Source organism: Scatophagus argus, chromosome 22, assembly GCF_020382885.2.
Source record: "Scatophagus argus isolate fScaArg1 chromosome 22, fScaArg1.pri, whole genome shotgun sequence".
Classification (NCBI taxonomy): domain Eukaryota; kingdom Metazoa; phylum Chordata; class Actinopteri; family Scatophagidae; genus Scatophagus; species Scatophagus argus.
Window position 1 is genome coordinate 1,099,240 of NC_058514.1, and position 13,095 is coordinate 1,112,334.

The following is a 13,095-nucleotide window of genomic DNA, read 5'->3' on the forward strand; positions in this document are numbered from 1 at the left end:
AACAACTTCAGCTCAACAGGTTTTTTTTTTTTTTTTTTTTTTGGTGATTTGGTGACCTTAAAGCTGCATTAATCATTTTTTGTCCATTAGGGGGCAGAAAAGAGCAGGCAGAGCAGGTGGTCGTCCCACTGGAGTCGTGCTTGTGTGCACCTAACGAGTTTACTTGCAGTATTCGCTCTCCTCGCTCTGTTTCACAACTCCTGGGAAGAGTATCTGCCACTTCAGCTGCTTTTTGGTCGTTTCAGGCTGAAATATCTCGACAGCTGCCAAATGGATTGCAGTACTGGAATGTAACGAAGTACAAATTTAAGGTATTTGTACTTTGCTTGAGTATTTTCATGTCATGCCACTTTCTGCTTTCACTCCACTGCATCTCAGAGGGAGTTTAGATTTATTTCTGAATTGATAAGAAAATCAAAATATTTTAATAGATGGAAGTTGGATTGGAGAGGAGATCTTTAGACTGCTGAGAAGGTGATGGTGTTGGCCCAGTGTTTGTTCCTGTGGGATTTCTAATAGCCTGACACTTTGCAACACCTGAACGCACCTCAGATTCACACATTGAGCAGGTTTTAATCGCCAGCAGGTGGGTGGTTGCTATGGAAACTAGAGAGTGTGATATCAGTCGCGTGTTCAGCCTGGAATTGAAATGCAAATCCCAAAGTCCACATTTTTACCTCGGTGGGAAACTTTTATCCAATTGTGATGAAAAATCTGCTGCTGCATCTGTTACCATCCTGTAAAAACATTTCAGCTGCAGGCTGTGGGTGAAAACCACGACAGCAGATGCTTACTCTGCTTGGAGATCAGCTGACAGGGTGTTTTTGTCTTTTCTTTTGCCAATTTGAGACAAACCAGAGTGCAGGCTCCTTCGGTCCAGCAGGGGGCGCTGCATCTCTGCCCCAGGCAAGAACACTAGTACAGCGGACTCCAGGCTGTCTGTGTCGTCCTCCCAGCTCTGACTGTTTTCCGACATTTTATGTAGTTCTACATGTAGTTCTTGAAGGGTCGCTGCTGCAGTTTGTTTAGAGTGTGAATTAACCTGAATTAACCTATTCAGTTATATTGTTTTCTTAATCAACCAATCAGAAGCAAGGACTGCTAGTACAACAAAGTTACATGTGAACATGTCGTGTGCTTTGATGAATTTAACTCACGTTCTTGTGATTATTATCTGTTAATTATACAGCAGTCACTTTATTGTGCCCATTGATAAAATTTAGGCTCCATCTGTCGTCTGATTCAGGAAGCAGATCTTAGTTTGCTCTCTTTCTGTTGCAGTGGGTGAAGTGAGCAGCAGATCTGTAGAGGAGGGAAGCCAGAGATTTTATTTCCTGCTTAAGCTTCATCCATGCAGTGTGATCAGTCCCTCAGAATGGGAGGGTTTGACTTTTGTTTGTATAGAGATGCTTTGACAGTTCAAACAAATGCAGCTGTGATGCCCGGCTTAACCTTCAGGCCCACATGAATAACTGCAGAGTTTGCAGTGATCGCCTCTTCAACAGGAGCTTCAGAAAAATAATTAACTGTTTTGTCAGATTGTACTTGCATCATCAGACTGAAGCTTGTTAGGTCAGTAACGAATCAGGGCACCATCAGGACAAATCTTCTTTTTCACCAGTGGTGGAGGAAGCGTTCAGATACCTCAGTAAAAGTATTAATACCATATGACAAACAGCGGAGAAGTCAGGAAGTTGTCCGGCATGTAGCCCTCAGTAAAACCACAACTTTTTACTCCTCCTGTTTATGTGCATTAAGCAGGACATAACATGTTACTGAGGTGAGATGAGACTGTCACCTTCCTCACATTAATACATGAAACTAACAGAAATATTTGAGCTTTGACTGGAACTCTTTCAAAGGTGCAGTTTGTGAAGAAACCAGTCTTCATGCTAACGAGGTGGCCTCAGCCTGTCCTGTCTGTAGAACCACTTTGTACCTCTGGAGGCACTAACCCACTGTAGCTTCAGCTAGATTTAACTACAGTAACTACTACTATGACTGGTGATATGCTGCCTCCTGGAGTTTTGGAGCTAACTTTGTTTTCTGGCCATATTTTACAAGTTTTCCAATGGTCTCATCTCGTCGCATCCACTCCTTCTGAAAGGCCCCTGACTGGAGAATCCCAGTGAACTGGCTCCTATTATTCACATTACAGTAGGGAACAGGACATCAGCATGTACTCTGGTTTGTAGTACTGTAGTACTGTAGTGCTGTCTGCTGTGTAACAGTACTGTGAGTGGAGCAGTCCAACAGAGTTGGTAACAGACACATTCAGTGTGTGTGACTGAGGCAAAGGTTCACATGTGGAAAACACCCTCTTCATCGCCTGCAGGGTCATGTGACTCCTGCCACGTGTGTTCTGATTGGTCCGTCCCACTTAGAGAGGAATGTCACTATATCAAACACTGCTGAAATCAAAGAAAAATTTCCCCGTCATGCACCAGGGCCTCTCATCATTGGCCACTGATGATGATGCTTGCGTGCTGAATCTGAATTTCCCTTTTTTTTTTTTTGTCCCCTCCATTTTGCTATTGCATCGTTGCCATGACGACGGGGCCGCTCCTCCACACCCACGCTGCTTACCCCTCTCTCTCTCTCTCTCTCTCTCTCTCTCTCTCTCTCTCTCTCTCTCTCACTTGCTCGCTCCCTGGCTCGCTTGCTCAAGAGAGGTGTGTTTTCTAACCCACGCATTGGAGTGGGAGACAACGTGCACACTCACACGTGCACACACACACACACACTCTCATAATACACAGAGTGTGTGTCATGCTAGCAGTGTGTGGGCTGAACCGGCCAGCCTTCCACTCATCCTGCCTCTCCCTCTCTCTCTCCCTCCCTCTCTCTCTCTCTCTCTCTCTCTCTCTCTCTCTCTCCCTCTCTCCCTCTCTCTCTCCCTCTCCCCCCCTCTTCTTCCCTCTCTTTTCGTCTCCAGATATACCTCCTCCTCTTCTTCTTCTCCCTCCTCTTTTTTCCATCATCCATCCTCTCTCTCCTCCACCTCTCTCTCCCTCTTCCTCCTTCTATCTCGCTCCATCAGTCTTTATTTTTCTTTTCAGTTTATCATCATGGAGAACGAGTCGGTGATCTTCTGGGTGAGTCTCTCTCTCTCTGCAGCCTTGTGTGTGTGTGTGTGTGTGTGTGTGTTAGTTAAAGGGAAATACATGTGTGTTTGGCTAATGTTTCGATGATATGTTCCGCTGCGTGTGTGTGTGTGTGTGTGTGTGTGTGTCGGTCACTTGCTGCCAGTCTGCAACTTTAAAAGTCGTGACTAAATTTTCTTTACCTACTTTACCTTTTTACCGCTCACATTTCTTTCACCTCTCCCTTTCCTCCTTTCCTTTCCTTGCCTCCTCTCCTCTGTTCCTTTCCTTCCTCTATCTGCATTCCTTCCCTCTTTTCCTTTCCTGCTTCCCTGCCTTGTCTTGCCACCTTTGGTCCTTTCCTCCCTTTGCCTCCTCTCCTCTTTTCCCTTCCTTCCCTCTGCTCTGTCTCCGTTTATCTCTTCTAGTTTTATTTAATCTCCTTTCCTCATTTCTTTTGCTCCTCTCTCCCTTTGCATTCTTTTCTTTCCTCCACTCATCTCTTCATTTCCATGCCTCCTTTCCTATCTGTTTTCTTTCCCTCTTTTCCTTGTTTGCCTTCATTCCATTCTTGTATTGTTTCTCACTTGTTTTCCTCTTCTCCCTGATTATTTGCTCTTATCTTTCGTTTTTCTTTGCCTTGTCATCTTCTTTCCTTGTCCCTCATTTGCTTCCTTGCCTAAACTTGCCTCCTTTCCTTTCATCCTCTCCTTTCCCTGCCTACCGTTAACTCTTCATGTCGTTTCATTTTCTCTCTCTGGCCTTCTGCCTGCCCTCTTTTCTTTCCTTGTCTTACTGTACGTCCTTCCCTGTCATTTTCTCTTCGTTTCCTTGTTAGCCCTTTTCTGGCCTACTCTGCTCTCTTACCTTTCTCCTCTTTTCCTTTTCTATCCTCTCTCATTGATTTCGTCTCTCCTTTCGTTAATCACATCTATTGCTTTTTTCTTCTTCCATTTGCTTTCCTTCATTTACTGTCCTAGTCTCCTCTTCCCTCTACTTTCTACTATCCATCCCTCTTTTCTGTCCACTTGGTTTGTTTCTCCTTCGTGGACCTCCTCTCTTCCTGGTCCTTCTTGTTCTCGTCCCCTTTCCTTTCCTCCTTTCATTTCCTGTCATGTCTCTCTTCATTGGCTCCTTTCCTTTCTGTGATCTCTCTCTCTCTTTCCTCCCTCCCTCTCTCTCATTCGTTTAATCTTCCATTACTTTCTTACTTTGATGCCTTTTTTGCCTGATTCCTTTTCCTTGATTTTCTTTAAAGTTTTTTCCCTCCCTCTCTCCCTCTTCATCCTTCTCTGAGTTGTCTTTTTATTTCCTGTTTCTGTTTCCTCCAGCAGCACTTTACCATCTTGTGTGTGTGTGTGTGTGTGTGTGTTATGTAAGCAGCAGCAGAGTGTGTAGGCCGTAGTCTCAGACCGTCTATCTAAAGAGATGATCTGCTCCAAAAAAAAAAAAAAAGAAAATAAATTAATAAATAAATCAAACACTTCACACAGGAAGTGGATCTTCTCCTCCTGCAGTGCTGGCACTCTTTAACATCACGTGGTTGTCATGGCGATGTGCTAAGCCCAGCACTGTGACGGCAGGCTCGTCATGACTGACTTTACCTCAACGCTGATGGTTAGAGGTTAAAAAGCTTCTCTGGCTGACTCAACTTTAGAAGGAAGAAAATCAGACAAACTTCCATTATAAATTAATTGCACATCTCTCTCATAGTGATGAAACTGAATCCCCTCGGATTTATGGAGATTCATGGTGTCTCTCAGCTTTTGGTTTATCTGTACAATCCGCAGCTTTGATGCCGCTCTGACGGTCATTTTCAGAGAAAAAGCCATTTAAAAACACCCACTGTAACCGACCTGCTCAGCAGCAAACAGCAGACAGACTCAGCAACCTAGCAGCTAAAGAGCAGATACTCCCCTCAGGCGGTGGTGGAGACCAAAAACAGAGTGAAAAGAGAGTGAATATTTGGTTTAAATTCTTCAGGTGATTCAAACACGGTTCCAAATGAACAATCACATTGGTGTTTAAATGCTCAAAGTGTAAATAAAGTGTTTGCTAACAAGTTCAGGTGCTAAAACTAACAGGTAAAACTAATTTCATTGAATGTGTGATTATAAAAGATTTGAGGATTCAATACTGTATTTGAATTCAGTAAAATACCATCAAACCCCAACTCTGGTCATCAGTTCAGTTAATCAAACGCCTAAATTAGCATTTCAACCTCTAGTGTATGCTTACAGGGCTGTCCTTATTCTAAGGAGATGAAGAGAAAGAAACTGAACTGATCCGTCTCAGTTTGTAGGTTCCCAATGATGTGAGAAACTTGACAGGATGAAATGTGTGTGTGTGTGTGTGTCAGAGAGAGATGATAACACAGTGTGTATTATCAGTTCTTGCCATTGGTTACCATGGTAATGGTCAAGGGAGCTACATTTTGAGGACACATGCACACACATCCTGTTCACACCTAACAATGAAAAGCATCTTTGTGATCTGACCACAACTGAAACGCTTCAAATCCGTTTCCAGTTCATATTAGGAGTCAAACCAGATTCAGAGCAACGCGTCAGAGGAAGACATGATGGATGTAGTCAGCTGCTTCCCCCACTTCACTGAATGTCGGAAAATGCTGAGAAAGAACTTTATTCACTGCCAAAGACTGAATTATCATGAATTACTGTAACACCAGCCGTAGTTTCAGCTGGATCTCCAGACGAGGCAGATATTTTTAATACAAATTACTAAGACTCAACAATATCAGACAAACACACACACACAAATATGCGCTCTGTGTGTGTGTTTTATCAGAGCTGTACAGCTTCTCAGCTTTTTCCTGCCAAACATCCGTTTCCTTGGCAACACAGGCGGGAAACAGGAAGTGTGAGTCACAGGAAGTACTTCTAATCTATGTCAAGTCTTACTTTTTTTTATTGTTTTCTTGCTTCCAACATATCCTCATGCTGTTTGCGTTGCCTTGGAAACATCCTGGTTCCACAGACCCACACACACACACACACCAGCTGGCTAGCATGCTGTTAGCTATTAGCATGCTACCAGCTGGCTACCAGTATGCTACTGGCTGACTAAATAATAGGCTAAAATGCCTTTGCTAATATGCTACCAAAGGTTAACAGCTGGCTCCTAGCAGAGTGCCAACCTTAGTCAGCTACTAGCTGACTACAAGCTAACAGCCATATATTAACAGGCTGCCAACAGCTAACAACTCTGACTTGACAGTTAGTCAGCAAAGATAGTTAACCACAGTGATGATAGCTGTTATTAGTCTAATAGTAGTTCATCAGAGTTCAGAAGCTGTAGCTAATAGTCTGCCAACTTCAGGGTGCTAACTGACTGCCAAAAAGCTAACAGAGGTCTACTGACAGCTCTAATACCGAAACTGTTAGCTGGAGTGATGGCTAGTAGCTAACTCTAGTTTGGAGCAAAATCAGCAAATTGAATCGCTTCAATCAGGGGTTTCCCTCGAGGCAAAGTAGATCAGAGTACAGTTTAGCAAAAGTGGACTCCGTAGCAAATGGAACCAATAAGAGGGAGCTACCATACCTAGATCTAAGTATGTCTTCATTCAGTGTCTAAATATAAAAAGCAGAAAATCAGAGAAACTTTGAATTCAGATTTCTAAGCTGGTTGGTTGAAGCATTCTGACAAACATGGCTGTTCTCTCCATTTGATCTAGCCATTAAAGCTATTCTCTGTTTCCTCTGTGATCTCTTATGGTCACACAGGGCTCATGAATGCTAACTGCTAACAATAATTCCTGGTCTGCTGCACTGAGTCCCACCATCAATTTTTAAGTCCATTTGAGAATAGACACGGAAAGGTAGATCAATATTTAGAACTTTACATAATACTACCAGCACAGCAGCAGTTACAAACAAGGTTTACGGCTTTCGGTTGTCCTTGTTGCCATGCTAACAGCTTCATATTGTGTAACTGACTGAACCTGAAATGGCCTCCACATAATGTAACCGTGTCTGACCCAGTTCTGTTCTGTTCTAAACTGCAAGACAGCACGCTCCGCCGTCTCTGCACACCCTCCACTCCTCTCCTGACATGTTTTTTTTAATTCTTTCTCCCCCTCCCCCCTCCTTTCCTCCCCCTCTTTCATATCCTCCCTCTCCTTTACCTCCCACCCGCCTCCTCCCCATCTTTCTCTTGCTCTTCCTCCTTCTTTTCCTCTCTTTCTACAGGATGGGCAGGGCAGATCCCAGAATACAATCTGAATCTCTGAGACCTTTCACTCCACTGCAACATTACTACGCAATTACTACAGTTATACTACAGAAACTACTTTACGCTTACTGTAAAATTTATTTAACCTACCACGGATTCTCCCATTCTACAAGAGGATCACAACATCTTCGGAAACCCACTTCATCTCCTGCAGAAAGTATTCATTCTGCTACTGCTGCAACTACACACGGGATTACAACAGTCTGCCAGAAACTTCTGCCGAGGTCCCACCAGTCAAACCAGGAGACACAAGAACCTGCCACCTCAGGCTGGACAGGAACAAGAAGCCAGAACCAGTCCAGGCCAGTACCAAACAAGTAACTGAGTCTGACTCTGTAGAACGGAACTAACCAGGCCAGAAGAGACCAGTAAAAAACGGTGAAGGCCATTGGAAAAGTTTGATGGGACTGCTGACAATAGGTAAGTGTGGTGGTGTAACAGTTATCTTTTAACTGGAAGTGCTGGGGTTTACCTATCAGGAACTAAACTGGGTCAGATCTGAACAAGTCAGTCAGAACGGGTAAAATTAAAAAGAACCAGGATGAGTCTGGAATAGAGCTGTGTACTGGCAAGATATTGGTGATACAATACATCATAATCACAATATAGGTGTATTTTTTATTATTGTTATTACTGTCCCTGTAACAGCCAGCATCCCAGCACTAATGTTAATACGGTCTGATCAAAGGAATTCAGTACCATTGTATTTCTGACAGTCGATAAAACTTTATTTTATGATATTTTTATTTTCCTGCACTGCTAGTCTGAAATCACTTCTTCACTCATTTCATTTTTGTCTCCTAACTTCTGGTTGCTATTTCTGAAAAGTCAAATGTCTCGATCCCGATTGGTTCGCACAGCATACGACATATCACATGTTTATGAGGAGGTCATGTGACCTGATGCCGCCATCACAGGTTTGAAAAGATTGTAGGTAACTTTGCTCCAAAACTGGGGCAAAGTTACCTACAATGTTTATAGCAGGCTGTGTGTTTTAATTGTTCACTCAGATATCATATTGTCATAAACACAAATACCAACATATTGGCCAGTCACCATAACAGTAAGAAGAGCAGCTGATCCCAGAGCTGTGTGGGTGAACTGATCTAGTACCAGATAATATTTACCAACGTTCAGCTGCCATTTCAGAAGAAAGTCTGTCAGCTCACAAAATTCAAGTCACTTCATCTTTGGGTCCAGCTGGACGTTTTTGCCTAATTTTAAGAAATTCCCTTGAGGTGTTCCTGAGATATCATGAAGAATTGGATGGCCAGACAGCCTGATATGATGAACACCTGTGGTCATGACTATCATCTGCACAGAGGCATAAAACAAACAAAAAAACAGCAGTATGTTCCTTTAACCTTCCAGCCAGTCAGGCGATTTACGGCCTAATTTAAAACAAGGTTGTACCGTTTCCTCCACCTCTTCATTATGGCCTTCACTGGGTTACTTAAGGTCAATGAAGTGTTTTCATATTTCAGTCTTTAAAGAGTGAAAATGACTCCACACAAGAGAGAAGCCTTGACTCATTTTATCTGTTTTTTTTATCTGGCTTTTCTGATTTGTCTGCAATGTGATTAAGTAGCTCTCACATCTTGTCCTCATCGGCCACATGGTGAAAGCAGCATGTCATCAGCAGTACTGCGTCTACTCTGAGACAGTCCTGACGTCCACAGCACAAATCTCATTCACGATCACTTAAATTTTCACGTGGACACTTCTTGTGGCTGTGCACATTGTGACTGTAGTCTGTTGTTGTGTGGCCGTGGTCTGTGAATTTGTTTCACATTTCCTGTTTCTATGCTGCCCCTTTTTGCCGTAAACTCAACCAGTTTGGGTTTTTTTATATTTTTATCCGAACCTTTTTATCATCTAGTTCCATCCAACTAGTTTATTTTAATGTTTAAGTTTGTATTTGTGCTGACTGTCACGAAAAAATAGATAACTTGGTGTCCAAGCCTTGTCACTGCGCTGCGTGTAGGCCGGTCTTGTTGTCAAAACCACCCTCAAAATTCCAAAACTCGGCCTCTTTCCACCATGCAGCGTCTTCTGTTCCTTTCATGTTTTGAATGTGTTAAACAGAATTTGCATTTGAGGATGTGAAACTGATTTTTCATCCTGATCACCTCGTGTGTACAACAGCCCGACTGTGATCGTTGTCAGCTGGCAACGCAGAAGCTCTTCTCACTATAAAGGAACATTCAGTCTATCTGAATTATGCAAGAGAACTGTGGCAGGACATTTTTCCTGGCGGTCAGAAAAATGATGAACAGGGCTACCAAACCTTCAGATAATGTAGTTACAGCTAACGACATGCTAACTCAGCTAAAGACATGCTAACGACATGCTGCCTACAATAGCTATATCAACAGCTTTTTCTTGTTGCATTTTTTTTAATCTTGAATTTGCAGTTAAATAAGAAAAAAACTCTTATTCTGAGCATCACTCTGACTTTAGCTCCATGCGCACCACCTAAAACCAAAGCCAAAGCTTGACACACCAGCTGCTTTAGATCAGCATTCAAACAGTACTTCGTGGTGTCAAGACCAGTTTTTTGTAAATCAAATTTTTAGTGAGTAATCTTGTGTGTATTTTTGGTATCAAGAAAAGTTTGTGGCCTCGGGTATTCGAATTTTAAAACTCATTCATAGATATTGTTAGGATAAATTATTTAAAGCTGAAGCAGCTTCCCATTAGGAGACGCAGTCGGTCTCTCAGAGCCGTGTGGGCAAACATCTTCCGGTTTCGTGAAATCAAAGCATTTTGAATTCGACTCTTATCTCCACGTAGCTGCTGTATTGTACGGGCTGTGTGGGAGGACAGCGGCTCTGTTCAGGACAAAAACGGGAAATGATCAGAATTGTGACCTCGAGTTATTTCAGGATGAAGCCTCCCGCTGCTCGAGTCGAACAAGAATTTCACCCTTTCCTCAAGACAGTGATCTCGAGACAAATAGGACCAGCGTTTAGCATCCTGGATCAGATCAGTCCTGAAGGAAGCCTGATGATGGACCCGAGGAGATGTTACATAACAGAAATCTCTGCAGAGAACAATGGAGCAAAACGGCCGCAACACAAGCTGCTCCTGCTCCCACTGAGTTTTACCTGAAGGACCCATTCACATTGACTGCAGCAGGCGTACAGATAACCAGAGAACCAGTGTGTTTTCCAGGGGAAAAATGGCATAAATGCCAACAGTTGAAATGTGTGGCTCAAGGAAGTGTGAAAGGTGGATTGTCTGAACTGCAGGACAAGTGGAGGGAAGGGAAGGACTACATGGGAAGAAAGGAAGTGAGAAAAGAAAGGAGGAACAAGAGGAGGAAGGCCACAGAAATAAAGAAGAAGGAGGAAAAGGGCTGCTCCCAAACATGAGTGAATAGATGGTAGAGAGTGTGGCGTCCTGCTTGATTTTGTTCCATCTCATTCCTCATTTCTCCACATTTTCCTGGGATCAATTTCTGCATCAGAAATTTTGGTTGGCTGTCATGGAAGTCACGTTTCCCACATGGCTGGTGTCACATATCGGATAATTCTGCAAAACCTTTACATTTTTTGAAGTCCAATGCCAACATTTTTTCTGGCAACCCCAAATAAGTTGTAGTTAAGATGTAGTTTGACTGTACTGATGAATTATCAGCTGAAGCCTTTAGGTTTTGCTCTGTTGCCGACTGTACACAATGGGAGTGTTACCCACAACAGTGTGCGTCACAGCTTTGTATTTGAACAGCTGTCACAGAGTTGGCTCACCTTTTGTCTTTACCTTCATTTTGAAGGTTAATCCATCAAACAGTGAATAGAGATTTTTATTTCAGGCACTGATGCATGAAAAGCCCTAAAATTGGAAAACATTTTGAAGTTTTTTTTTCCTACAATGAATCAAAGTGTCTTAGTTCAAAGCCTCAGAGCAGGTGAAGATTAAAAGAAACCCACACAAGAAGGAAGAACTCTCCATGGGTTGTTCGCAAGTTCTTAGTCAGTCTCGCAGTGTTTGTTGGCTTGTTTAAACTGACAACTACAGAGATTTGGAGGGCAGAACCTGCTGGTCAGACTGACTCCCCTCTCAGAATAGCAAAGGCTTTGGTTCAGAGATTTAAAAGGCATGGAGGTTCGAATCCTCTGATTGGTGGAAGTGTTTTCTGAATCGCAGAGAGACCGCTGAAGGCTGAAAATCAAACCCAACAGCTCAGAGTTGATTGCAGAGGGAGTGTTTGAAGCAGGGAGTGGACAGAAACGAGTGGTTTTTGCAGTCGTTTTCGGAGCACACGGTGAAACAGGATCATATTGATTACGTTACACAACCCGCTAATCGGTGGTTCAGCCTCAGTGTTTACTGAGAGAATCTGTTAAAACAGATGTAGCAAACTGGAATGATAAAGCAGCACGTTTAAGCTCGCAGCACAAACGCAAAGAGCTGAGAAAACATTTAAACAAAGCGGTGGACTGACCGACCTGCCGGCTGCTGCCATGAGTAGAAATTAGTTAGCTATAAAGAGCTGCTACGTCGGACGTCGCGCTTCCTTCAGTGAAGGGGGCGAAGAAGGTGCCGAGTCCTCCTCAACTGAATGGAGGCCAGCGTCCAGCTCAGACTCACAGTAGTCCTAAAAGCAAACATTATGTCCTCCATCCTGTCTCACTTTGACAGAAATACGGAACAAAATGGAAGCTCTCAAAATGTTGTTTGATTTGGACAGTAGGAGTGAGACAAGAGGGCAGATTACACAAACTGCAGCCTCTTTATTCTATAAACACAGCAGCTGCTAATGTCTTAAAGGTGTTAATATGACCTGTCCATGACCTCCACCCAGTGCATGCTGGGATACTCTGCGAGTGGAGAAGAAAAAAGGAATGAATGAGTCTGTAATTTCTTTTGCTCTGGTCCTCTGACATTTCAGAGATTGACATGTCGTCCTGTGTGCTGAGGATTCCTCCACAGGGTGAGATGTTAGCGTTAAATATCGCTGCAATTACCGGCCTTTTTGCTGTAGTGAATGAAAGGAAGTGATTCATTTCAGCGAGCTGCTTCTCTGTGTCCTGCCAGCACTACTTGATTACAGTCAGTGGTTTTAATTCACTTCAGCAGGCTGTGGAAATCAACTTGCTGAGACTTAAAATGTGTTTGGGATATTGAGTTTTTATGGCCGAATTATCATCATGGTTATGGTGGCTGAGATCAGTGACTGTTTTGAAAACTCTCCCTGTTGGTGCCTTCAAGGACGCTCAGACATCCAAGATTCGAGAGTTGACTGCTCAGAACCAGTTTATTTGTTATTTTTAAAGCTTAGGTGTGTTTGCAGATTTTGTGGAGGTTAACTGCATATGTGAAAAAGTAAAATAAATCTTTGTGAGCTGAAGCCCGCCCAAGTTTACCATCTGCCCAGAAGAATATTAATGAAATCTAACGTTACCAACCAGTTAAAGAGGCCCACTTCATCGATTAGTTTTAGCCAACAAGTCAAGAGGTTTGGAATTCATAGCTTGGCTGTTGTACACGATCACATTAAGATCCATCTTCTCTATGCCGTGGGTCGGGTCCCCCATCAAACCACCTGGCTCCCAGTCTTTAAATAGCCATCACGGTATATTTTGCATCACTCGCTGCTTTATTCTGATTGGTTGTTTTGTACATTTGACTCATAGCAGCAGTCTCATTGTGACAAGTTGGTCCTAATTTCTGGATGCTGTCAGAATTTGGCTCTTTGGTCCACAGAGCCCTAAATCTGACTCTGGTGGACATGTCTTAATGTGTGATTGCTATGATG

At 43.1% G+C, this 13,095-nt stretch overlaps 1 protein-coding gene across 1 annotated transcript in view; it reads left to right on the forward strand.

Moving 5' to 3' along the window:
* Positions 1-84: 84 nt before the first annotated feature.
* Positions 85-13,095, forward strand: part of shank3b (SH3 and multiple ankyrin repeat domains 3b) — a 33,989-nt gene continuing 20,978 nt past the window's right edge. The window contains exons 1-2 of the mRNA XM_046378629.1: positions 85-311; positions 7,292-7,754. The gene's annotated coding sequence lies outside the window, so the exon portion shown is untranslated. The remainder of the gene's footprint in view (positions 312-7,291; positions 7,755-13,095) is intronic.